Raw genomic sequence first — 24,407 nt, 5'->3', positions numbered from 1 at the left:
TAATTGATTTTATTAAAGCAGTAACAAAAATGAATATATTGGCTGGGAAAAAGCAAGAAAGATAAATATTGACACTTGAATAATCACGGACTCCTGACAATACACGCATGTGAACACTGATTGTATATTTCAGGTAAACACTAGAAACGGCAAAATTCCATAAAGTTGTTATGACAGGTGGGACATCCTGAAAACCCCTCTAGGCATGTCGCACACCACCCTGGAGCTGTCTCAGGGGAGCCGACTCCTCCAGTGTTTAGCGTCACAGGCACAGATAATAGAGCTAACCCTGTCCAGATGTGTGATATTGGACACATTGCACAGCTGCTCCGTTCTGCATGTAATTATCTTCTCTAAACATGTGACATTCACACTTGCATTAAGTACATTCTACAAGTATGTAAAAATTAAATAAGATGATGAATACTAAATGATTATCAAGGCACAATCACATAATCTGAAGTTATATTTCCTGAGAGATAGAATTGACTCCAGTGTTTTCCGGGACACTCTCATCCGCTCTGAGCACTGCCTTCTCCTCAGCCGTCCCACCCCAGAGCTTGCTATATAGCAAAAGACATGCAAATAGGTCCCTCCCTCTGCTGATGAAAAGCAGCCCAGCCCTGACCCTGCAGCTCTGGGAGAGGAGCCCAGCCCCAGAATTCCCAGGTGTTTCTGTTCGGCCATCAGCACTAAACACACAGAACACACCATGGAGTTTGTGCTGAGCTGGGTTTTCCTTGTTGCTCTTTTGAAAGGTAATTGAGGGTGAAGTAGAAATTCTGTGTGTGAGGGGACATGAGTGAGAGGAACAGTGGATATATGTGGCAGTTTCTGACCTTGGTGTCTTTTTGTTTGCAGGTGTCCAGGGTGAGGTGCAGCTGGTGGAGTCTGGGGGCGGTTTGGCAAAGCCTGCGGGGTCCCTGAGACTCTCCTGCGCAGCCTCCGGCTTCACCTTCAGTAGCTACTGACATGCACTGGGTCCGCCAGGCTCCAGGGAAGGGGCTGGAGTGGATCTCAGCTATTAATAGTGGTGGGGGTAGCACATGGTACGCAGACTCCGTGAAGGGCCGATTCACCATCTCCAGAGACAATTCCAAGAACACGCTGTATCTGCAAATGGACAGCCTGAGAGCCGAGGACACGGCCGTGTATTACTGTGCGAGAGACACAGTGAGGGGAAGTCGGTGTGAGCCCAGACACAAACCTCCCTGCAGGGGCGCGCCCGGCCACCAGGGGGCGCTCGGGACCCACCGATCAGAGTCAACCCAGAGGCCGGTGCACACGGAGCCTGATTTCCTGTCAGGATGTGGGACGCCATCTTTTCAGACAGTTCCTCTAGTGAACCTCTCTGAGTTCAGAACTCTGTGCTTAGTAATGTCATCTCTACATATTTTTCAATGATTGTTTTAATATGAAAACCTATTCTCGTGTGAACAAAATGCAGACGATCCTTACCGAGGAGATGAGAAGTTCCCAACCGTGGTCGCCACGATCAGAGTCCTGAGGAAGCTCAGGCTTCCTGGTGAGTCTTCTCCAGTCAGACTCAGGACAGGAGCCTGAGAAGGATTCCTGACCAGAACTGAGGTTTGGCTCCTCACAAGAGGGCACGAGCTGCGGGGGCTGTTCCTGCAGAGCCCTGATTCGGCGGCGGATGAATGAAACACACACGGACACAGGTGTTCCGCTTTGCCAGTTCAGCGGAGGGCCCGAGGCCACTTACTGACTCCAAGGAGAGTCCTGTAAAGAATGGCCGCGGCGGCCTGAGCCGCTCGCGCTCCAGGCGTTTATTTAGTATAGAATTCACAACAGACGCTCCGAGTCAACACACTTGTGGATAATTAACATGTTAAGAGAGTAGTTCTATGAAGGAGTAAAGCTCAGGGACTGCGGTCTAAAGTAAATACCATTAGGGGGCAGTGTCCTTGGTCGACCTCCCCCCGAGAGGGCCAGTAAGCTTGTAAGGGACTTGTAAGCTTCAAATATGACATTTTTATTGTCATGCCTCTAAATCAGGATATGTAGTTATGTTAGCTAAGAGTAAAGAAAAGCAAATTTAGCTTACTAAAAATCAGGAAAATAAAACCTAATGAAATGAAAACTGGGATATGAGTGGCTCCAGACTTGGCTATTCTAAGAGTTTATGTATCCAGGTGAGTTCTTTTCTCAATTTTACACACAGACACACCCACAATGCCAGATTCATGTCGCATTGACTCTCATTATCTCTTTTTTCATCAGTTTGCTTAGAATTTTGACTTCCAGCTGCACCCATGTTTCACAAAAGACATTATTTTTCTATGACTGCATAGCATTCCATGGTGTCAATATATTGTATTTTCTTTATCCAATCCACCATTAATGGACACGTAGGTTGGTTTTTTGTCTTAGGTATTAAGAATACCATAGCAATAAACATGAAAGTGGGTGTATTTTTTGGTAGAATGATTTGTTTTCTTTTGTGCATATACCCACTTATGAGATGACTGGGCCAAATGGCAGCTCTGCTTTAAATATTTTGCAACTCTCCAGACTGCTTTCCACAGTGCTTGGACTAATTCACATTCCACCCAACACCGTATATGTGTTTCCTGTTCTCCGCAACCTACCCAGAATCTGTTAATTTTTGACTTTTTAGTAGTACTGATCTTGACTGGTATGAGATAGCATCTCTTTGCAGTTTTGAATTGCATTTATCTGTTGATTAGTGATGCTAACCATTTTTTTCATACGTCCTGGCCAGCTTATATATTTTTGAGAAGTTTATGCTCATGTCATGCCTATTGTGTAAATGTGGTTATTTTGTTTTTGATTGTTGATTTACATTTCTTACAGCACCTGGATATGGGACTTCCATCAGATGCATAGTTTGTGAATATCTTCACCCATTCTGTAGGCTCTCTGCTTACTCTCTTGATAGTTTATTTTGCTGTGTAAAAACTCAGATTTCATCAGGTGCCACATACAGAATTTCCATTTGCTGCAATTGCTTTTGGGGACTTTGCCAAACATTTCTTGCCAAAAACAATTTGGGAACAGTATTTCTTAGGTTGTCTTCCAAGATTTTTATAGTTTGAGGTCTTGTACTTAAATCTTTACTCCATTTTTTTGTTAATTTTTGTTAATGGTGAAAGGTAGACATGTAGCTTCCATCTTCTGCATATGGCTAGCCAGTTGTCCCAGAACAATTTATTGAATAGGGATACATTACCTCATTGCATGTTTTTAGTGTCCTGGTATAAGATCAGATGGTTGTAGTTGTGCAACTTTATTTCAAAGTTTTGTATTCTCTTTCAGTGGTCTATGCATGTTTTTGTACAGGTACCAAGCTATTTTGGTTCCTGTGGTTTTATAGTACAATGTGATGTCTTATAGTGGGATACCTTTGACAGTATTTTTGTCAGTTAAGATTGCTTTTGTTTTTAAAGTTCTTTTTTTGATTCCATAAAAATTTTAAGAAGTGTTTCTTCTAATGCCATAAAAATAATGCTGGTAGTTTGATAGGAATAGCATTGAATCTGATAATTTATTTGGGCATCATAAAAACTGATAACCTTAAATGATTTCATCAAGTAATTAGAAAGGTCTCAAATTAGTAATCTTAACTTCACACCTAAATGAACTAAAAAATCTCAAAGCTGGCAGAAAATAAAATTAGAGAATAGCTTAATGAAATTCAGATACAAAAAGGCATACCAAATATCAATAAACCTAAGAGTTTCTTCTTTGTTAAATAAATAATATTGATTGATAGACCCCCTAGCTGGATTAACAAAGATAAAGAAGATCCAAATAAGTACAATCAGAAATGACAAAGGGGATATTACAACTGACCCCAGAGGCACACAAAAATTCTCCAAATACTATAAACTTCATGCACACATATTAGAGAATCTGGAGGAAATGCATAAATTTTGGGAAACACAAAATCTCCCAGGATTGAATAGGAAGAGACTGAAACCCTAAATACAGCAATACCAACTTCTAAAATTGAGTCAATAATAAATAACCTACCAAGAAAAAGAAACCCGGAAAAGATGCCAATTCTACTGAAACTACTCAAAGAAACTCAAGGCATAGAGACTCCTTCTCAACTAATTCTGTGACGCCAGCATCAGCCTTACACCAAAATACGGCAGAGACACAAGAGAGGAAAACTCGAGACAAACACTTCTCATGATAATAGGCTTAAAAATTCTCAGTGTCGGAAATCAAATCCAGTAGTATATCAAAAAATTGACACACCACAATCAAGTATGCTTTATTCCAGAGATGCATGGCTGCTTTAACCTATGCAAATCAATATATGTGATTCACTACATAAACAGAATCAAAAGGAAAACCCGTTGTTGTATCCCAGAAGATGGAGAAAAAGCTTTCAATAAAATCGTACATCCCTTTATGTTAAAAAAAAAAAAAAAAAACCTCAAAAGTATAAGCATTGAAGAAGCACACTTCAATCTAATGAGCCATCTATGACAAACCCACAGCCAACATCATACGGAATGGGCAAACACTGGAAGCATTTTCCTTAAGAACAGAAACAAGATAAGGATGCCCGCTCTCACCACTTCTATTCAGTATAGTACTGCAAGTATTCACCAGATCAGGCAAGGTAAAGAAGTAAAAGGCATCCATATAAAAGAAATAGAAGAATGCAAACTATCTGTTTTCACTGATGACATAATTCTATATCTAGGAAATGTTGAAGATTCTGTCAAAAGTCCCTAGTATTTATAAATTAGTTTATGAATGTTTCAGGATATAAAATCAATGTACAAAAAAATCACAGTAACATTTCTATACACTAAAAACCTTCTGGCTGAGAGTGGAATCAAGAACATGCTCTCCCAATAGCCACCAAGACAACTAAATACCTAGGAATGTAGCTAAGCCAATCAGATGAAAGATCTCTACTAGAAAAACTACAAAACACTGGTGAAAAAAATTAGAGATAAAACAAATAAATGGAAAAAATAAACATTCCACGCTTATGAAATTAAAAAATAAATATAAAAAGTTTTTAGATATGTGATTAATTCTATGTAGCAATGCCATTTTTCAGAATATTGTAGATGGTAATAGCAGTTTAGCATTTGAGCAAAGGAAACGCCTAACAGAATTGCTTTATAACATTTTTTTTTCCTGTAGTGGGTGTGTTGCAGTTAAATGATGAAAGCATCAGCATATCACAGGTTGGAAACACAAAATCTGCTTATGGATTGAACAGGCTGTAGACTTTTGTCAAGGAATTACTTCAAGTCATTGAGAAAAACAGCAGACAGTAAATGAAACTTCTTCTAATTCCATGGAGAATGGAATCTGAAGAAAATCCACCTAAAAGTGTCCAAAGGCCCCTGAGCCTGGGTTCCTCGGCAAGTCCCACCTTCACAGATTTTCCAGGATTTTGTTTTTAACTAATTTACACATGAGCAAGACATAACCTCAGGTGTCTTAAAATTTCCCGCATGTATTGATTTAAGTCTGTATTCAATTCAGCTCTACCATGTAGGAGAGTTTAACAGAGAAATTGAATTAGTATTCATTTGAAATTATCTGACACAGATCATCCGAGTCAAGTAGACAACTAAGAGTTTTCCATTTTTTTAACTTAAATTTGGTGGGGAAATGTTGATATTTGATAACGACATTTTTGAATCTCTCAGGAAATTTACCTCCTGACGGTTCAGATAAGATCATACACTAGGTTAAGATGACAGGTTTGGCGCAATGAACTGGAACAACACTCACTTTAGCTTTCATGTTATCTCTTTTTCTGCACTGACTTCCACCTTTACATTAGTCAAGAATATGGGATGGAAGAGTGCTTCTAAGTGGTCCTTGACTTGCCCATTTTTATGGATTTTCCAGAAGACGTGAGGAACCACTTTGCAAAGCGTCTCAAAGCCATGTCCTGCTCCAGAAACATGTGAACTCATGTCCTGATTGTGTCTTAACTGACACGCTCTAATCAGTGCATCTGGGCCAATTTCAAATGAGGTGAAAAAATTTGTCCTAAAGTAAAACTAACATTGTAGTAGGAATTCCTGTTTGAAAACCTTTAGTTTTATTATTGGGTAGGATCCATCAAGATACAACATTAGTTGAAGTTTCTCAACAGGAGTTTAATAAATATAAAGAATGTACAGAAGTGTTTCCTAATTAAAATAAAGCGAAACAGTTACCAAGGCTGTGAATGCAGCCTTGGTAATCTGCTATGTCCATGCCCATCACTCTGTGCACCACAAACTAATTTTGACCTCACATCGCTCGCTTGATATGGGAATTCAAATGTCACAGGTGGGAAAATCAGAACAAAGCACATTTTATGAACTGTCTTGGCTGTAGTTTTTGTTAATCAGGTAACTCACGTCAGCAAGAAAATAGGCACAACAATAAAACGTATTCAAATCAAGGGAGAGTCTGACCTCTGCCCTCTCTCCTATAAGTGCAAGGTGGTGCCACATCCAAATTATTTTTCAAGCTCTAGGGTATAAAACGCTTTGGGGCTGTGGAAGCTAACAGCTCTCCCCTCAGGCAGGGCTGAGGTATCTGGAGGAATGCAGAATTGTGTTCATGAAGAAGATGACATTATTTTGTCTGCTTCTGTGCCTGGTGACAGCTCCCCAGGGTGACTGTCTCAGAAGTCAGATGTGGGTCTACGGGGTGAGTGTAGGTACACGTGACTGACGGGGACTGATTCTCCATGTACTCACATGCCCTGTCCCAGGAGCAGCTGCAGGAGTCAGCCCTGGACCTGAAGAGCCCACACTGACCCTGTGCCTCACCTACACTGTCTCTGGCCACTCCATCAAAACCAGTCCTTCCTACTGGATCTGGATCTGCCAGATCCCAGGGATGAGCTGCATTGGATAGAAAACGCTGGTAGTGGTTGTGGGAATACATTTGGCTTGTGGAAAATGGCAGCATCTCTTTATTTTACAAGGCAAAATAATGCTATATTGTGTACATATACCACATTGACTTTATCCATTTGTCCATTGGTAGACACTTAGTTTCCATATCGTGGCTGCTGGGAATAGTGCTGCAATAAGCATAGGAGTGCAGGTATCTTCACCAGGTGGTAATTTCATCCCCTTTGGGTACAGTTCCATAATCTGGATCCCTGGTCATTTGGTATTTCTGTTTTAATTTGTTTGGAGCCTCCATACTCCTTTGCATTTTAATGGGAATATAAAATGCCATAGCTATTATGAAAAAGCATTCTTGTTTTGAGGTATAATCCAAAAACAAATAATGTTTTCTCATAGTTTTTCATATGAGGCTCTAATAAATCTTGTGGAAGTTTTCCCATCTTGGCTAAATATAAGTTTTCCCATCTTGGGCAAGGATGAGTGTGCCCCCAATTTTCTTTGAGGCAGAAGATTGGCAGAAGGTGAGATGGAGGCTGTTGGCAGTATTCAGGAGATTCATTAATAAAGAGTAATGACAGGAGAAAAGTGGAGGAAAATAGAGAGAGACATGGAGAGAAAGAAAGGGAGAATATGAATCTCATAAGAGGAAAATCTGCTGAACAGCAGTGTACGGTTTTCAATCACAGACATATCTGTATGAGAGAGGAACCATGAAGTCAAGTGAAGAGTGGAGAACATGTTCAGTACAAAAATCAGCATATTCTCAGAGGCACCCACTGCTCCATCACATGGGTGAGAAATGTTTGAAACCAGTGAAGTGTGAGTTCACAGTAAGTTATAAAGTTATCATGTTTCCATGAAATTTCATTAATATGCCAAGGACTTCTATAGATCACTCATGCACAAATATACACTGTGTTTTTTTTTTACATTTATGCAAGTATAGAGAAAAAGAATCTGTTGAGAAAACTTATTTAGGTTACAGAGATCTGTTAAATTTGAGATCCAATAGAATATTTTCTTTGAGTGAATTCTAGGCTACCAAGTGAATAGGTCAAAATTCCCTCTGTATAAATGTATTGATTGCTCCTTGAGTTGTCAAACATAAACCCAAGGATTGACATACTGAAATTTCACTGCTGTGTTGGTAATGTTTTTGATAAGATTCTTCCAATACTTTGAGAATAGCTTTCCTGTTTCTTTGCTACAGGAAATTAATTTTCACAAGATCTGAGGACACCACATTTTGGGTGCTTTAGTTGAAGAGACTGCCTTCGTGGGAGTAGGCAGTTTTCTTCTAACAATGAGCTCACTTCTGCAAACCATTCAGTTTATTGCTGTATTGCCAAGAATCATGAAGTTTTTAAACTCCAATGCACTGGAAATCATGTCCCTTCAATTAAATATTAATTGGCACTGACATGAACTGACCATCTTGAATATGTGCCCTATGTTATGTGCCCAGCATGTTAGTGGACTGAGAATCCTCTGTAAGTTATATCCTCTGTTTGTGGCACTGAGCAGATTGACAATGCTCAGAGTCATCCATGAAAGAGAGTTCCGAGCTTCGTGGGGTTCTTGGAGACATTCAGGTGAGTTGAGGGGAGAAACAGGATTGGGGGCTGCCAGCCATTTCAACAACACTGGGAATCATTACCATCTGTGGATAAAAGTCAACATCATTCAAAACACTGCTGGGGAAAAGGCTTACGGGGTGCCTGTATAAACTGGCCATAAAAATATGAGACGATAAGTTGTGGAAAGCCACAGGAGGCCTCTGAAGAGGAAAACCTCCTTATTGCCATCACATTCCCATGACCAGAGTGTGACCTGCTCTCTTATCTATAAACACTGTGCTCAAAAACAAGACACTCCTTTAAAACATTAAAATGTGGCCAGCCTTGCCAGCTCCTAGTTAAGCCCACTCCCAGCAGCTGCTCTCCAATAACTTAAAAAAATCAGTAGTTAAATATGTGCTGGTTGAGCACCGCCTCCTTTTCACCGTTTCACCCCTAAACATCTGCTCCTTAGATCTAAGTAATTATACCTGATAAATAGTGTAGAGACCAAAGTTCAGTGTCTTTGCAGCCTCCAAATTACACTGGCCCCCTGACCCCCAACCTTTTTACACTCTTAACTTGTCTCTTCTCATTTCTTCATCGCCACCAGACTTCAAGTACCCTACGGGTGGTGTTGAGGCTGGTCCCCAACAAACACAGTGCATGACAGGCTGACAGGAAGAAATTCAACCCCACAGTGGCTCCATATCAGCTCCTTACTATACTTGGTAGGGAAGCTTTTTCAGGGAAGAAATGTCCACTTCAGTGAGTCAGTGATGTTGCTCTCAGCTCCAATAAACAGTGTATTGGACCCAGGTTTCTCCTAGATCAATTTGATGACTACATTCAGCTGCTGCCCCAACGTGTTTGACCAAGCATGTGGCAATTTAGATGAGCCTGGTTGTGTAATGTAAATCTGAACTAAATAAACACAAATGGCATATCTGACCTAGATTCTTTGCATGAAGGTTATTTGCATGAATACTGACGTAGATCCTCTCATGGCTAAGTTATCAAAAGACCTAGTCTCTGAGAAATACACACAGAAATTTCTCTATATAGACCATCCAGGAGAAAGACATCTGTGGAACCTTATCTATATGGAGGAAGTTGGTCCATCTCCATTACAGACCCCTCCCAGCAGCCTTCCTTTACCATGAAAATGGGTCAAATTAGCCAATAGGGTAATAATCCTATAATTACCAGACTAGCCAGAAAAGGGAAAGCCTCAGTTCCATTTCTGGAGACTCTGTGTATAGGTCACAGCCCAGAGGAAAAAAAAGACGACTGAATTATTAAGATTCAACTGAAAGAACATACGTACTTCCAGGAGGCACACTTTGCTTTCTCAGCAGTATAGTTAATCTGGGTTAAAGATGAAAGTGTGACAATGCGCAGGCTCTATCTGCGGAGGAGAACATAGGGAAACTGAAAGACAATGGCACCAGGGGGCACTCAGAACCACCAGGGGGCAACCGGGACACCAGTGGGGTGCTGAGAACCACCAGGACATGAATGGGTGCTCAGAACCACCAAGGGGCGCTCAGAACATCAGGATTCTCTTAGGAGGCCTCTCCACATCAGGATTCTCCCAGGAGGCTGCTCCACATCAGGAGCCTGCTCCACATCAGGAGCCTGTGAGACTGTGGTTTCCTTTTAGCCTTTGGTGATTCCGGGCCTGGGCAAGCAAAAGTCTTCCCCAGGATTTCTCACCATTAATTCCTGGTAAATCCATGATTTCTTACCTACAATACATTAATTTACATGAGGGATTTTTTTTTTTTTTCCTAGACAGAGTCGTCTTCTGTGACCAGGCTGGAGTGCAGTGGCTGCCATCTCGGCTCACTGCAATCTCCTCCTCCCAGGTTCAAGTGATTCTCCCCACTCAGCCTCCTGAGTAGCTTGGAATACAGGCACGCACCACCAAGCCCAGCTAATTTTTGTATTTTTAGTAAAGACGAGGTTTCACCATGTTGGCCAGGATAGTCTCAATCTCTTGACCTCGTGATCCGACCACCTCAACCTCCCAAAGTTCTAGGACTACAGACGTGAGCCACTGCAGTCTAGCCAGAACAGGGATTTAATTCTACCTTTTTTTTCTTTATCTTTTTTTTTTTTTTTTTTTTTTTAGACCTAGTCTCTCTCTTCTCATCCAGGCTGGAGTGCAGTGGCATGATCTCGGCTCAATGCAATGTCCGCCTCCAGGGTTCAAGCAATTCTCCTGCCTCAGCCTCCAGAGTAGCTGGGATTACAGACACTTGCCACCACGCCTGGCTAATTTTTGTACTTTTTCTAGTGACAGGGTTTCGCCATGTTGGCCAGGCTGGTCTCGAGCTTCAGACCTCAGATGATCCACCTGCCTCATCCTCCCAAAATACTGGGATTACAGGTGTGAGCCACCGCACCTGGCCTAACTCAACTTTTAATGCTGCATATTTTCTGAGTAATACTAACAATGATCTCTCAGGACAATTTTTAAAATAGGTTATTTATATATTTTATTTATTAAAAATAATACTATTATTAAAAGATTAAAAATTTAAAATCGCACCTGTAATCCCAGCACTTTGGGAAGCTGAGTCAGGCAGATCATTTGAGCTCAGGAGTTTTAGAAGAGCCTGGCAACATAGTGAGATCCTTTCCATACAAAAAAGAAAAAAAAAAAAATAGCTGGCTGTGATGCTGCCTGTGCTCCCAGGTGCTTGGAAGGCTAAGGTGGGAGGATCCCTTAAGCCTGGGAAGTTGAGACTGCAGTGAGCTGTGATTGTCACACTGCACTCCAGCCTGGTTGGCCGAGGGAGACCCTGTCTTAAAAAAATGTGTATTCTCAATATAAATGTTTTCCATGAATAGAGTTTTGTGTTTTTGTGCTGTGATTGTCAAGCAATTGTATTTGTTTTCTAACTTTAACTCATCATATGCTTGGTGTTTGGTTTATTTTTCTTTCATCTGCTGTTTGTAGAAATTAAATAGCACTTTAAAGGCTCTTGTTCTCCACTTTGGTTGGCTTCTGGTGTCCTGTTTTTCAGACTATTTCTCCAACTTCCCTTTTTCGTTGAAAGTCTTTTATCTTCCTCAGTCTCCATACAGGGAAAAGAATTGTCCCCTTACTTTCTGACCTCCAAGTCTGGTGAACAGTTCCTTTCTCTTCATAATCACTGAAGCCAACCAAGTTTAGGAGGATAACGGTTCTCCTTACAGTATACTCATCTACCTGCAGACTCTTTGCCCTCCTCACCATTTTCTAGGGTCCTGCAGACATCACCCCCATCCCATCTCCTCCCTTCCCTAAGTGCCACAGAGTGGGGTCTGCAGTTACTGCTGCCCTCTGTGTGCTCAGGCCTGCGGTTCACTAGTGTTTTGATGATGAGGCCCAAATCCCCATGTGCTTGCACCCTCTCAGACCACGCTCTCGGAAGCTGCCGTTGTGAGTGACTCCTGGAAAGCATGGGCTTGGTTCAGTTTCGTATAGCTGGATGTTCTCTGTTATAAAAGGCATATTGGCAAATAAAGACTAGAGTTTGTATTGAATATTCATTCCAAAAAGGTTTTAGTTCAAAAGTTTTCAAATAAAAAAGTTTTATTCTGCCTAGTTTGAAAACCATCTAAATTCACCGAATAATGTGATACAATTTTAAAGGTGATGTTTGTCTTCTTAGCCATTCCATTTATTAATAATAGACTGATATTTAAAATACATACCATTGCACATTTAAGTGACATACTTGACAAGAATGGCATTGACATTCAGTGTTACCAAAACATGTTTTCAAATATATTTGTCTTTTTAATATTGGAATAGGCAGACATACATGTAGAAAAGCATTATTTTGTACTACAGCCTCAAACTGCAAACAAAATTTAAATTCAATTAAATAATAAGAATAATATGAAGCAAATGGACGTGTTGTTTTGGTGTTTAGGTATACATTCACTTTGGCATGGGCACATGTGTGTGTCTTTGCTGGGCTGTTGTGTATGTATATGTGTTTGTATGACCACGGAGTTTTCAAATACATCATTAAGTTTCATAGTTATGTGGCTCAGGCATGTAATTCCAGCACTTTGGTAGGCTTAGGTAGGCAGATCTTCTGAGGTCAAGGGTTCAAGACCAGCCTGGCCAACATAGCAAACACCCATCTCTATAAAAAATACAAAAATCAGGCAGGCATTGTGGCATGTGCCTTTCCTCCCAGTGCGACAGGGAAATGTGGGATCAGAAGTCCCACGTAGAGTCCCTACTGGGGCACCACCTAGTGGAGCTGTAAGAAGAAAGTCACTGTCTTCCAGAACTCAGGACTCAGAATGGTAGATCCACTGATAGCCTGGAAAAGCCACAGACACTCAGTGCCAGCCAGTGAAAGCAACCAGGAGGGAGACTGTGCCCTGCAAAGCCACAGGGACAGAACTGTCCAAGACCATGGGAACCCACCTGTGCATCAGCTAACCTGGATTTGAGACCTGGAGTCAAAGAAGATTATTGTAGAACGTTAAGATTTGACTGCCCAGTTGGATTTCAGAGTTGCCTGGGGCCTGTAGTTTTGGCCAATTTCTCCCATTTGGAATGGCTGTGTTTACACAATGCCTGTACCCCCATTGTATCTAGGGATTAACTGACTTGGTTTTGATTTTACAGACTCATAGATGGAAGGGACTTGTGTCGTCTCAGATGAGACCTTGGACTAGTGGACTTTTGAGTCAAGGCTCAAATGAGTTAAGACTTTGGGGAGCTGTTGGAAAGTCATGAACAGCTTTGAAATGTAAGGACATAATATATGAGAAGTGCTAGGGGTGGAATCATGTGGTTTGGCTGTGTCCCTGCTCAAATCTCATCTTGAATTGTATATCCCACAATTCCCAGTTATCATGGGAGGAACCCAGTGGGAGATGATTGAATCATGGAGGCAGTTCTTTCTTGTGCTATTCTTGTGATACTGGTTGAGTCTCAGGAGATCCGATGGTTTTAAAAATGGGAGTTTCCCTGCACAAACCCTCTCTTTGCCTGCTGCTATCCCCATGTAAGATATGACTTGCACCTTCTTGCTTTGCACCATGATTTTGAGGCCTCCCAAGCCATGTGAACCTGTAAGTCCAATAAACTTTCCCTCTATAAATTACACAGTCTCAGGTATGTCTTATTAGCAGCATGAAAACAAACTAACAGATGAAATATCAATCTCTTAAAATATGTTGTCAGGTCTGCATTGACACAGCAGATTCTAATATGGGAGGTAAAATAAGTAATGCATGGACCTTCAGATATTAAGTCACAGGGTTATTAGGGCTGTGCCCTAAGGAAGTGGACCAGAGGTCATATGCACTAGTGGCCATACCTTTGGGCAAGAGTGTTCATGGGTTTCTGAAAGTTTTGATAATTTTAATTTTAAAATTGAATTTATTATTTATTTCTTCTTCAATATTTCCAGAAGATTGTTGGCAGTAAGGACAATGTAGTATTGGAGTGATACTCATGAATTAGAGAGTTATTTTGTAATTGTTCTACTGAGATTTGCATGAGTCAATTGAAGTTCATAGGTCACAAGTTGGAATATCAAAGTAAAGAAGTGTTCATTCACTGTAACGGCTGGAGTTTTTGACAAGGCAGTGCTTCAATTCAGCTAGAAAAAAAAAGACAACAATAAAACTTTCAAAGACAGGGGAGTCTGACCTCAGTCTCTCTCTCTCTTATAAAGAAAAAGCTGTGCCACATCAAGATTTTTCTTCAAGCTCTCAGATAGAATGAACATTGGGCATGCAAAAACTAATCACTTTCTCCTTAGTAAAGGCTAAGATCTTAGACGAATGCAGAGTTGTGTTCATAAAGAAGACAACATTGTTATGTCTTCTCCTTTGTCAGGCGACTGTGCCCAAGTTGTGTGTTTCAGATGTCAGACATGGCCTATAGGGATGGTTTTGGCTGCATGTGACTGACAGGGATTTCGTCTCTGTATCTTTAAGTGCCCTGTCCTAGGAGTACCTACAGGAGTCAGCCCTAGACTGGAAGTGCCTTCATTGACTATCTGCGTCACCTATGCAATCTCCGGTCAGTTCAAGTAAGTTATACCCCTGGAACATCTTTTGTCAAAAGTACTCCAACGAGTGTGTATAACCTATGATTCACATCCTCAAGGAAACAGCCATGATCATCCTATGACTTGGTGTCTAGAAGACTCATGCACTTTTAATTTTACCTCCAATGTAATAAGACTCTACTTTATCACATGCAGACACAGCAGAATATTTTCAGACATTGATGTGTTATGCTGAAAAATTCAGCAGTACACAAAAGTTGCCTTCCCATCATAGCCAGTGGTGACTACTGAATAAGGATCTGTCGTCCCCTAGAGACGAGCTATTATGGGTAGTGTGCACTGTTAGTGGTTATGGCAATCGATCCCTCTTGTGGCAAATGTCAGCATCTTCTTTTATAACATTAAATCGTATTCTATTGTGCATGTATATCACATTGTCTTTACCATTTGTCTACCTGCTGACACTCAGATTGTTTCCACATCTTGGCCATTTTTAACAGTGTTTCAGTAAGCATAGGATGTGATGCAGATATCTTTACAAGGTGGTAATTTCATCTCCTTTGCTTGTACTCCCAGAAACAGGATTACTGGTCATATAATATTTCTGGTTTTAATTATTTTAGGAGCCTTTATACTGCTTTCCACAATTGTGGAAATGTAGAATGGTATAGCCATTATGAAAAACAATTTCAGTTTTGAGGTATGATCCATAAACAAATAATGTTTGATTATGGCTCCCAATGAGAGCTTCTACTAGATATAGTGGAAGTTCAGGAAGATTCCTTACCTTAAAGCAGGGATGGATTATGAATTTGCCTCTTATTTCCTAAAAGCAAAAGATTGGTAGCATGGATGATGGAGGTTGTTGGCAGGTTTCAGGATGATCTCATAAGAGGAGAATCTGTTAAAATCTGATAAAAATCTGAAAAAATGTTGGGTTTTCAGTCCTATACATACCTACACTCAATAAGAAACAATGAAGTTAAGTGAGGATCCAGAACATGTTCACTTGAAACAACAGCCCAATCTCCAAGGCACCAATTGCTACATGGCAAGGGGGATGAACTTTTGAAACCAGTGAAGTGTGAGTGCACAGGAAGTGATAAAGTTATCACGTTTACAAGAAGTTTGTTTAACGTGCCAAGGGTTTGTACAGATTAATCATACACAAATAAACACAATGTATTTTTGCATACATAGATGTCTAGAGAAAAATCCTCTTAGGGAAACTTCTTCAGGTTACACAAATTGGTGTAAGTTGTAGATCTCATAGGGAAGTGTCTCTTTATGAATACTGGTCTGTTTTACAAGTCGGGAAATATTATACCTGTTAGAGTAGGCTTCCAATTGTGTAGATTTCTTAATTGCTTCTTGAGTTGTAACAAATGAACCAAAAATTGATGAACTGAAGTTTCATGGCTGTGTTGACAAAATTTTCTTATAAACTTTCTTTCAATTATTTGAGAAAAGTTGTCCTGATTTTCTTTTTGTCCAATAGATAAATTTTCAAAAGATCTCAGGAAACCACCTCTCGGCACTTGAGTTTAAAGGAGTCGCTTCCTAGGTAAAGAAGCTCCTGTCTAAGAGATCATTTATTCTGCAAAACATCAGGTTGGAGACCTCCTTGCCAAGAATCATGAAAATTTTAACTCCAATTTACTGAAAATCATGAATCTCAAACTTAATATTGATTAGCATTGACAAAAATGATGACTCTCCTGTTACCCACATCCATGGAGATAGATTATTTGTTATATAACTCACCAAAGTAATGTCAAATATCCAAGTTGCAATACTGCACACACTAAAATATGTTCATGCGATTCAATGGAGGAGAAATTCTTTCAGAGATAGATGGATCTGAATTGGTAAATATGTAGGTAAGGACTCTGGGCTTGAGTATCACTGTTCAGCCATGTTTCAAAGGTGTGAACCATCAGGGAAGAACCAGAGCTCCTTGTACTGTCAGAGGGGAGGGCTCACAGAGGTTCTCTCTGGTTCATGGGAAAGGTAATTGCAGTAATCTTCATGATCGTCATGAGACTATCCGGCAGTGCTGACCCATTATCGAATTTTTGTCTAAAGTTGTTACTGCAATCCTCAATCTACATATTTTACATAGAAGTGTTTAGAGGTCAGGTCACATCATCAAGGTCACACATTGAGAAGGATGGAGACATGCCCCACTATCTTCTCAAAAGGTCTCGACAGAATCCCACATTTCAAAAGGTCACAGAAGGACAGTTGTCAGGTGCTTTTTTAAAATGACCCACTTCCTGGGACAGGAGCTTCCCTCTAACCATGATGGATGTTTGAAACTACAATAAAACATTGGAAGGATCCAGGATTCACTGTCATTATTACATTCAGATGCTCTTCCAATATGTCTGAAGTGGTAAATGAGAATTTAGATGACCTGGGTGTGTGGTTGGTTTTATATCAATTTTTAAAGGTAGAACAACATTGACCCTATTCCAAAATGTGTCCATGATCCATGATCACACTCATCTCCCAGACCAGCTCCTTCAGCACATTTGCTACCTGGAAGAAGTGGACTCTGGGTTTGGTGAGGGGAGGCCCCAGGAAGAGAACTGAGTTCTCAGAGGGCACAGCCAGCATCCTCCTCTCAGGGCGAGCCCAAAAGACCGGGGCCTCCCTCATCCCTTTTCACTGCTCCATAAAAAGGCACCACCCACATGCAAATCCTCACTTAGGCACCCCTAGGAAACCACCACACATTTCCTTAAATTCAGGGTCCTGTTCACACAGGAAATATTCTCTGAGAGTCATGGACATCCTGTGCAAGAACATGAAGCACCTGTGGTTCTTCCTCCTCCTGGTAGCGGCTCCCAGATGTGAGCGTCTCGGGGATGCAGATATGACGATATGGGAGGCTGTCTCTGATCCCAGGGCTCACTGTGGGTCTCTCTGTTCACAGGGGTCCTGTCCCAGGTGCAGCTGCAGGAGTCGGGCCCAGGACTGGTGAAGCCTTCGGAGACCCTGTCCCTCACCTGCGCTGTCTCTGGAGGCTCCGTGGGCAGTAACTGGTGGGGCTGGATCCGCCAGGCCCCAGGGAAGGGACTGGAGTGGATTGGGCATATCCATTATAGTGGGAGCAGCTACCTTAACCCGTCCCTCAAGAGCCGAGTCACCCTGTCAGTAGACAAGTCCAAGAACCAGTTCTCCCTGAAGCTGAGCTCTGTGACCGCCGCGGACACGGCCGTGTATTACTGTGCGAGACACAGTGAGGGGAGGTGAGTGTGAGCCCAGACACAAACCTCCCTGCAGGGAGGCGGAGGGGGCGGGCGCAGGTGCCGCTCAGGACCAGCAGGGGGCGCGCGGGGCTCAGGGAGTACAAGGCCGGCTAAGGAGCTGGGTCAGGAGCTGGGTCAGGAGCCGGGTCAGGAAACAGGGCAGGGAGGGCGGGGCTTCCTCATTTGCTCCGCAGTCTCCCTCCCCGCCAGCACCTCAGCTTTCCATAGGGCTCCTCTTTCTTTATTATCTGCGGTTCCACTTCTACACATCCTTGTGCCAGGAAAGAAACGAGGAAGACAATTTTCCTCTTACAATCGAAGTTTCACCAATTACTAGGAACTTTCCTACAAGTTCCTGCATGGCCCATTACACCTTTTTGATTAATATCTATATATACTAATGCTTCTCCCCATCTCTTGATTTGTGTCATCAATTTAATTGTGCCCTTTCTGAAATTAATATGCTGAAACCCTAAAACCAATGGATCTATATTGGAATTTTAATTATATAATTAAGGTTAAATGTGGTCATAAGTGAGACCCTGATGCAATAGATCTGTTGTCTTTATAAGAAAAGGAAGAGATACCAGAGACCTCTCACTTTTCACGTGCACACAGAGAAGAAGCCACGTGGAGACATAGTCCCCTAGAAGGTGGGCCTCTGCAAGTCAGGAAGAAGCTGCACCAAGAACCAACCCTGCCAGCACCTTGATCTTCGATATTCAGACTGCAGAATTTTAAGAAAATCAATATTTGCTGTTTAAGCCACCCACTCCTGTTGTCTTCTTGTGAAGACGCAGACAGACTAATACCACACAATTCTATTAGCTCTGTCTCCTGGAGGGAGAAGCAGCTCCCTGAGGCTGGGCATATCTCTCAGATTTTCACATGAATGAGGCAAAAACGGTAGCTCTCATATAAAAACTGTCATGTCCCTGTTAGGACAAGGTCTTTTAAACAAGCTCTAGGGCTTTGTCACAAAAGTTGTCTTTTATCCTTTATTAGGATATAACTAATGGACAATGAGTACCAGCTGGATGGAAACTGACCACTGACCATCTTCTGCTGTCTCATTATTATATCACAGAAAACCACACCAACATCACTCTATGTCTTCAACTTTCTAAATTTGCACTGAATCTATTGCTAAATGAGGAGCTACATGGGATCTGTGTTTTGTTACCTTCTTCCCAGTCTTCCCCAATTACCAAGGGCAGAAGATACTTTCAGTGAAATTTGGTTGTCAATGCCCCCAACACCACATCACTTTTTAAGGTCCAGGAACTTTATTTGGGGGATAGTGAAATACACTTTCAAATGGAAAGCCCTAAAGCACATACAATAGCTGAAGGAATGGCCACTGTGCACCTGAAGGCTGATGAGGCAGATGCCATTCATTTAATTCATTGTTCACTTTCAGAATATCTTTGTAGTGGTATTAGAATTGTTAACTTGTACCCCTGTTGGAAGTATGTTTTTGGACTAGAGTCCAGTGTTTAAGTGCAGTTTCTTCATACTCCAGGTTGACAGAACACCCTCACTTCCAAAGTTATCTAGGTGAGAAATTTTATGTGCCACCTTTTTCAGTGAGGTTACTTCCAATCTGCTGTGTACATTTTATTGACATTCTGTAAAAGACAAAACTGTAAATCACATAAATATATGAGGACTTTCTAGATATTTAGAAGGAGGGTAGGCATTAGGAGAAACAGGCACTGTTTACAAACTGAAATTTGTTATAATCTGCAGTAGTGAACGCATGACACAATTCATTAAGTCTCACAATTTTATGATGCAAAGTGTGAATCTAAATGTATACAACTTACAAAATTATTTAGCACATTATGAACCCCAGGATAAAATGCAGATTGTATAAAAGTAAAATATTGAATAACTACGCAGTGTGGGGAAGGAATTGCATGAGATGCAGGCAACAAAGAATGAAGTAATTTTCCCATTTGCATGTAAGGGGTTTCCATTCACAAGAGAGCTTTCATTTTTCTTTATTTATGTATTTTATTTAATTAATTAATTATTTATTTTTGAGACGTAGGTCTCGCTCTGTTGCCAGGCTGGAGTGCAGTGGCACAGTCTTGGCTCACTGCAACCTCCGACCCCCTGATTCGAGTGATTCTCCTACCTCAGCCTCCAGAGTAGCTGGGTTTACAGACACACACCACCATGCCCAGTTAATTTTTGTATTATTGGTACAGAAGTGGTTTCACCATGTTGGCCAGGTTGGTCTCGATCTCCTGACCTCATGGTTTGCCTGACTCAGCTTTCCAAAGTGCTAGGATTACAGGAGTGAGCCACCGTGCCTGGCCAAGACCTTTCTTTAATCAGGCTCATGTGTAACCAAGTTTCCCTCCTGACAAGGAAGTAATACAGAGGATTCGAATCTTTCCCTAACTGAGAAAGATTTCCCTCAAACTGCAGCTCAGTCCAGGCAGACACTGTCTGTGAATGGGCATTTACCATCAGACAATGCACACACCTATCTCTATGTGGGACTTTCCCTCAGAAAATCAAATGCATCCTCATGTGGACTCTTCCCTCAGACGAGCACACCTGTTTTTATGTGAACTCTTCCCTCAGATAAGCACACGTGTCCCTGCACTTATTTTTTCCCAAACAAGCACATGTATCTGAAACTGAACAGCTTTGTGCCAAAATGAGCTCAGGATAGAGATAATTATGGGCTCTAGTTCTCACAATTAGTACGTCTGTCTTTTGAAAATTCTAACTGAATACTGTGCTTTATTGTAGAGGACAGTGGTTTACAGCTGTAATTGCACAGCCTACAGGCAGATGTCCATTTCCTCTGGGCAAGGTTTATTTTTATTTGTTTACTGTACTTATTTGTTGATAAACATTGATACTACAAAGATACACTAACAGGGTCCACATAAGAGTAATGGGCAGATCAACAATAAACATCCAGTCCCAGGAATCCTTTGACCCTGCCCTCCCTGGAATCCAGAGATATAGATAGATGAGCCCTGCTGAGCAGAACACAAATATCCCCAGGGAGAAAGGCATGGACATAAGGCCCCTCCACTGCTAATAAAAGGAAGCTCTTCCCCTGTTCTCCTGGAGGTCCTGGTGAGGAGTCATCCCACATCTGTGCCCTTCCTCAGTATCCACACCATGGGTTGTGTGCTGGTCTGGGCTTCTCTTGTCATCACCCTCAATATTCAGGTTCCCCGTGGATCAGGCTCAGCTGTGGCTGCTCCACGTGGGGCTGTTCTCAGTCTGTTGCCTCTGTGTGTGCAGAAGTCCTCTTTGGAGTTAACTAGTGGAGTCAGACAGAGACATACTACAGACCAAGAATTCTCAGACTGTTCTGCAAAGCCTCTGGATTCCCTGAAAACAGAACAAGTTTGGTCCAGCAGGATTCACGACAAGGTTTGGTGTGGGTGATAACAAAAGTAATTCATGTGGAAGTTCTCAATGGGACTCTCCTTGAGTTCAAAGAAGATTAACAGTCCTCAGAGACACTGTTCAGAAGATTCTCTTTCAAGATAATTAACCTGAGAGCCCAGGACAAGTCCTTGTATTACTGTGAGGGGCACAGTGAGGGGACATCTGTCTGAGCTCAGACACAAAACTCCCTGCAGGGAGACAGGAGGGGACTGCATGGTAGATGCTGCTGAGAATCACCGCGGGGTGTTCTGGATACCAGTGGGTGCCCAGAACCACCAGGGAGTGCTCAGAAACACCAGGGGGCGCTCAGGACACCAGGGGGCTCAGAACCAATAGGGGGCGCTCAGGACCACAAGGGTTCGCAAGATACCAGGGTGCACTCGGGACCCCAGGGGGCACTCAGAACCACCAGAGGCAATCAGGACACCAGGGCAATTCGGAACCACCAGGGGATGCTCGGATCCCAGCGGGTGCTCAGAACCACCAGGGGGTACTCAGGAAACCAGAGGTGCTCAGAACCACTAGGGGGATCCCAGGACCACCAGGGCTCTCAAGGTAGCAGGGTGCACTCAGGACACTAGGGGGCGTTCAGAACCACCAGGCGGCAAACAGGACACCAGGGGGAATTCGGAACCACCAGTGGGTGCCCAGAACCACCAGGGAGTGCTCAGAACCACCAGGGGGTGCTCAGGACATGAGAGGCCCTCAGGACCACCACCAGGGGCGCTCAGGACCACCAGGGGCGCTCAGAACCACCAGGGGGCGCTCAGAACCACCGGGAAGTGCTCAGGACACCAGAGGGCAATCAGAACACCAGGGGATGCTCAGGACACCAGGGGGCACTCAGGACAACAGGGGCCTCTCAGGACAGCAGGGTGAGCTCAGTAAACCAGGGTTTGCTCAGAACCACCAGGGGGCACTGAGGACACCACTGCTCCCTGAGGAGGCAGTTCCACATCAGATCCCTGGTTCCGGGCAGGGAGGGTGGTTCCTTTTGGTTCTTGCTACTAACCCTTTGGGAATTTTCCTGCTTCCTTTGTGGTTTCAAGAATCATTGGCAGATTCTTCTCAGCCGTAAAACTCTGCTTTCTTATATTATGTAATGTTTTGGCTTTGGATGCTACCAGAATTACATTGTACTCTGAGAGGACTCATTCTTGGTTTGTGCAATAGTGAAAGCTCCAATGTTAGAGGTGGCTTTGAAAGCTATGTTAGGAGTGGCAGAGGGCAGTTTACAGGAAAATGTCATTACTATAGAAGGCTCCTAACTTCTTTGCACATTTGCATAAACAATTGTAGTTTATGACTTAAAAACTGCATGCTTTCTTGGCCGTTTTTCTTCAATAGCTCCATTCTAAGTCCAGTTATCTAATTAAGCTGTGTTTCCAAGACCACCATTCAAGTTAATTCTGTTTAATGAAACACTTTGTAAAGAAAATGTACATCTGTCTTTTTTAGAGTTGGCTTTAAATTTTACATTACTTTACCTTTTTTTTTTTTTCTTTTTGTTTTTGAGATGGAGTCTTGCTCTGTCGCCAGGCTGGAGTGGAGCAGTCCCCTAAAGTCTTAACACAATCCAGCACTGACTCAAAAGTCCAAGACCAGAGTCTCATCAGAGACAAGGTAAGTCCCTTCCACCTATGAGCCCGTAAAATCAAAAGCAAGTTAGTTACTTCCTAGATACAATTTAAGCAGAGATATTGAGAAAAACACCCATTCCAAATGCGAGAAAATGGCTGAAATAAGGGACTACAGGCCCCATGCAATATCAAAATCCAATAGGGCAGTCATTAAACCTTAAAGTTCCAAAATAATCTCATTTGACTCCATGTCTCACTTCCAGATCACGCTGATGGAAGAGGTAGACTCTCATGGTTTCTGACAGTTCTGCCACCATGACTTTGCAAGGTACAGCCCCAATCTGAGCTGCTTTCATGGACTGGTGTTGAGTGTCTTCAGTTTTTCCAGACTCAGAGTGGAAGCTGTCAGTTGATCTCTCATTCTGGGTTTGGGAGGACAGGGCCCTCTTCTCTCAGCTCCGCTAGGCAGAGGCCCAGTGAGGAATCTGTATGGTGGCTTCAACCCCACATTTCTTTTCAGCACTACCCTAACAGAGGTTTTCTATGAGGGCTACACCACCCCCCACCCAGCAAACTTCTGCCTGGACGTGAAGATATTTCCATACATTTTCTGAAATCTAGGTGGAGGTTCCCAAATCTCTATTCTTAACTTCTGTGCAACCATAGGCTCAACATGACAGGGAAGCTGCCAAGGTTTGGGATTTGCACCATCTGAAGCAGTGGCCTAAGCTGTGCCTTGGCCCCTTTTAGCTACACCTGGAGCTGAAGTAGCTGGGACTAAAGGCACCATTTCCCAAAACTGCACAGAGCAGGAAAGCCCTGGACCAGGCACATAAAACCATTATTTTCCTTTTGGGGCTCTTGGCCTGTGATTGGAGGTACTGCCGTGAAGACCTCTGACATGTCCTGAAGACATTTTTCCCCATTTTCTTGGTGACTGGCGTTTGGCTTCTTGTTACTTATGCAAATTTCTGCAGCATGCTTGAGTTTTTACCCAGAAAATTGGTTTTCCTTTTCTATCGCATCGCCAGCTGAAAATATTCCATACTTTTATGCTCTTCTTTGTCCTGAATGCTTTGCTGGTTAGAAATTTCTTCTGTCAGATACTCTACGTCACCTCTCTCAAGTTCAAAGTTCCACAGATCTCTAGGGCAGAGGCAAAATGCTGCCAGTCTTCGTGCTAAAGCATAGCATGAGTCACCTTTGCTCCAGTTCCCAAAAACTTCCTAATCTCCATCTGAGACCCCCTCATCCTGTATTTTATCGTCCCTATTACTATCAGCAATTTGTCCAAGGTCATTCAACAAGTCTCTAGGAAATTACAAACTTTTCAGTATCATCCTGTCTTCTTCAGAGCCCTGCCAACTGTTGCAACCTCTATCTCTTACCTAGTTCCAATGTTGCTTCTATATTTTTGGGCATCTTTATAGCAGTGCCTTACTCTCTGTGGTACCAAAAGAGTGTATTTTTTTCTTCTCATACTGCTATAAAGAAATACCCAAGACTGGGTAACTTACAAAGAAAAGAGGTTTAACTGACACACAGTTCTACATGGAAGGCATAGAAACAGAGATTCAAAATAAACTTATATGTAAATAAATAAAACTCTTCAACTAAAAATGTACTGTTCACATAGATTTTTTGAAGTCCCAATTCTATGATGCTTACAAAAGACTCACAACAT

General features: G+C 42.2%; 1 pseudogene; it reads left to right on the top strand.

The window, feature by feature from the left end:
• Positions 1–607: 607 nt before the first annotated feature.
• LOC115897485 lies at positions 608–1,222 on the top strand (annotated as a pseudogene).
• The last annotated feature ends 23,185 nt before the right edge of the window (positions 1,223–24,407 follow it).

This window comes from Rhinopithecus roxellana, chromosome 5, assembly GCF_007565055.1.
Source record: "Rhinopithecus roxellana isolate Shanxi Qingling chromosome 5, ASM756505v1, whole genome shotgun sequence".
Taxonomy (NCBI): Eukaryota; Metazoa; Chordata; class Mammalia; order Primates; family Cercopithecidae; genus Rhinopithecus; species Rhinopithecus roxellana.
The sequence above is the reverse complement of the archived record's forward strand: the minus strand, read 5'-3'. Positions and strand labels throughout refer to the sequence as shown.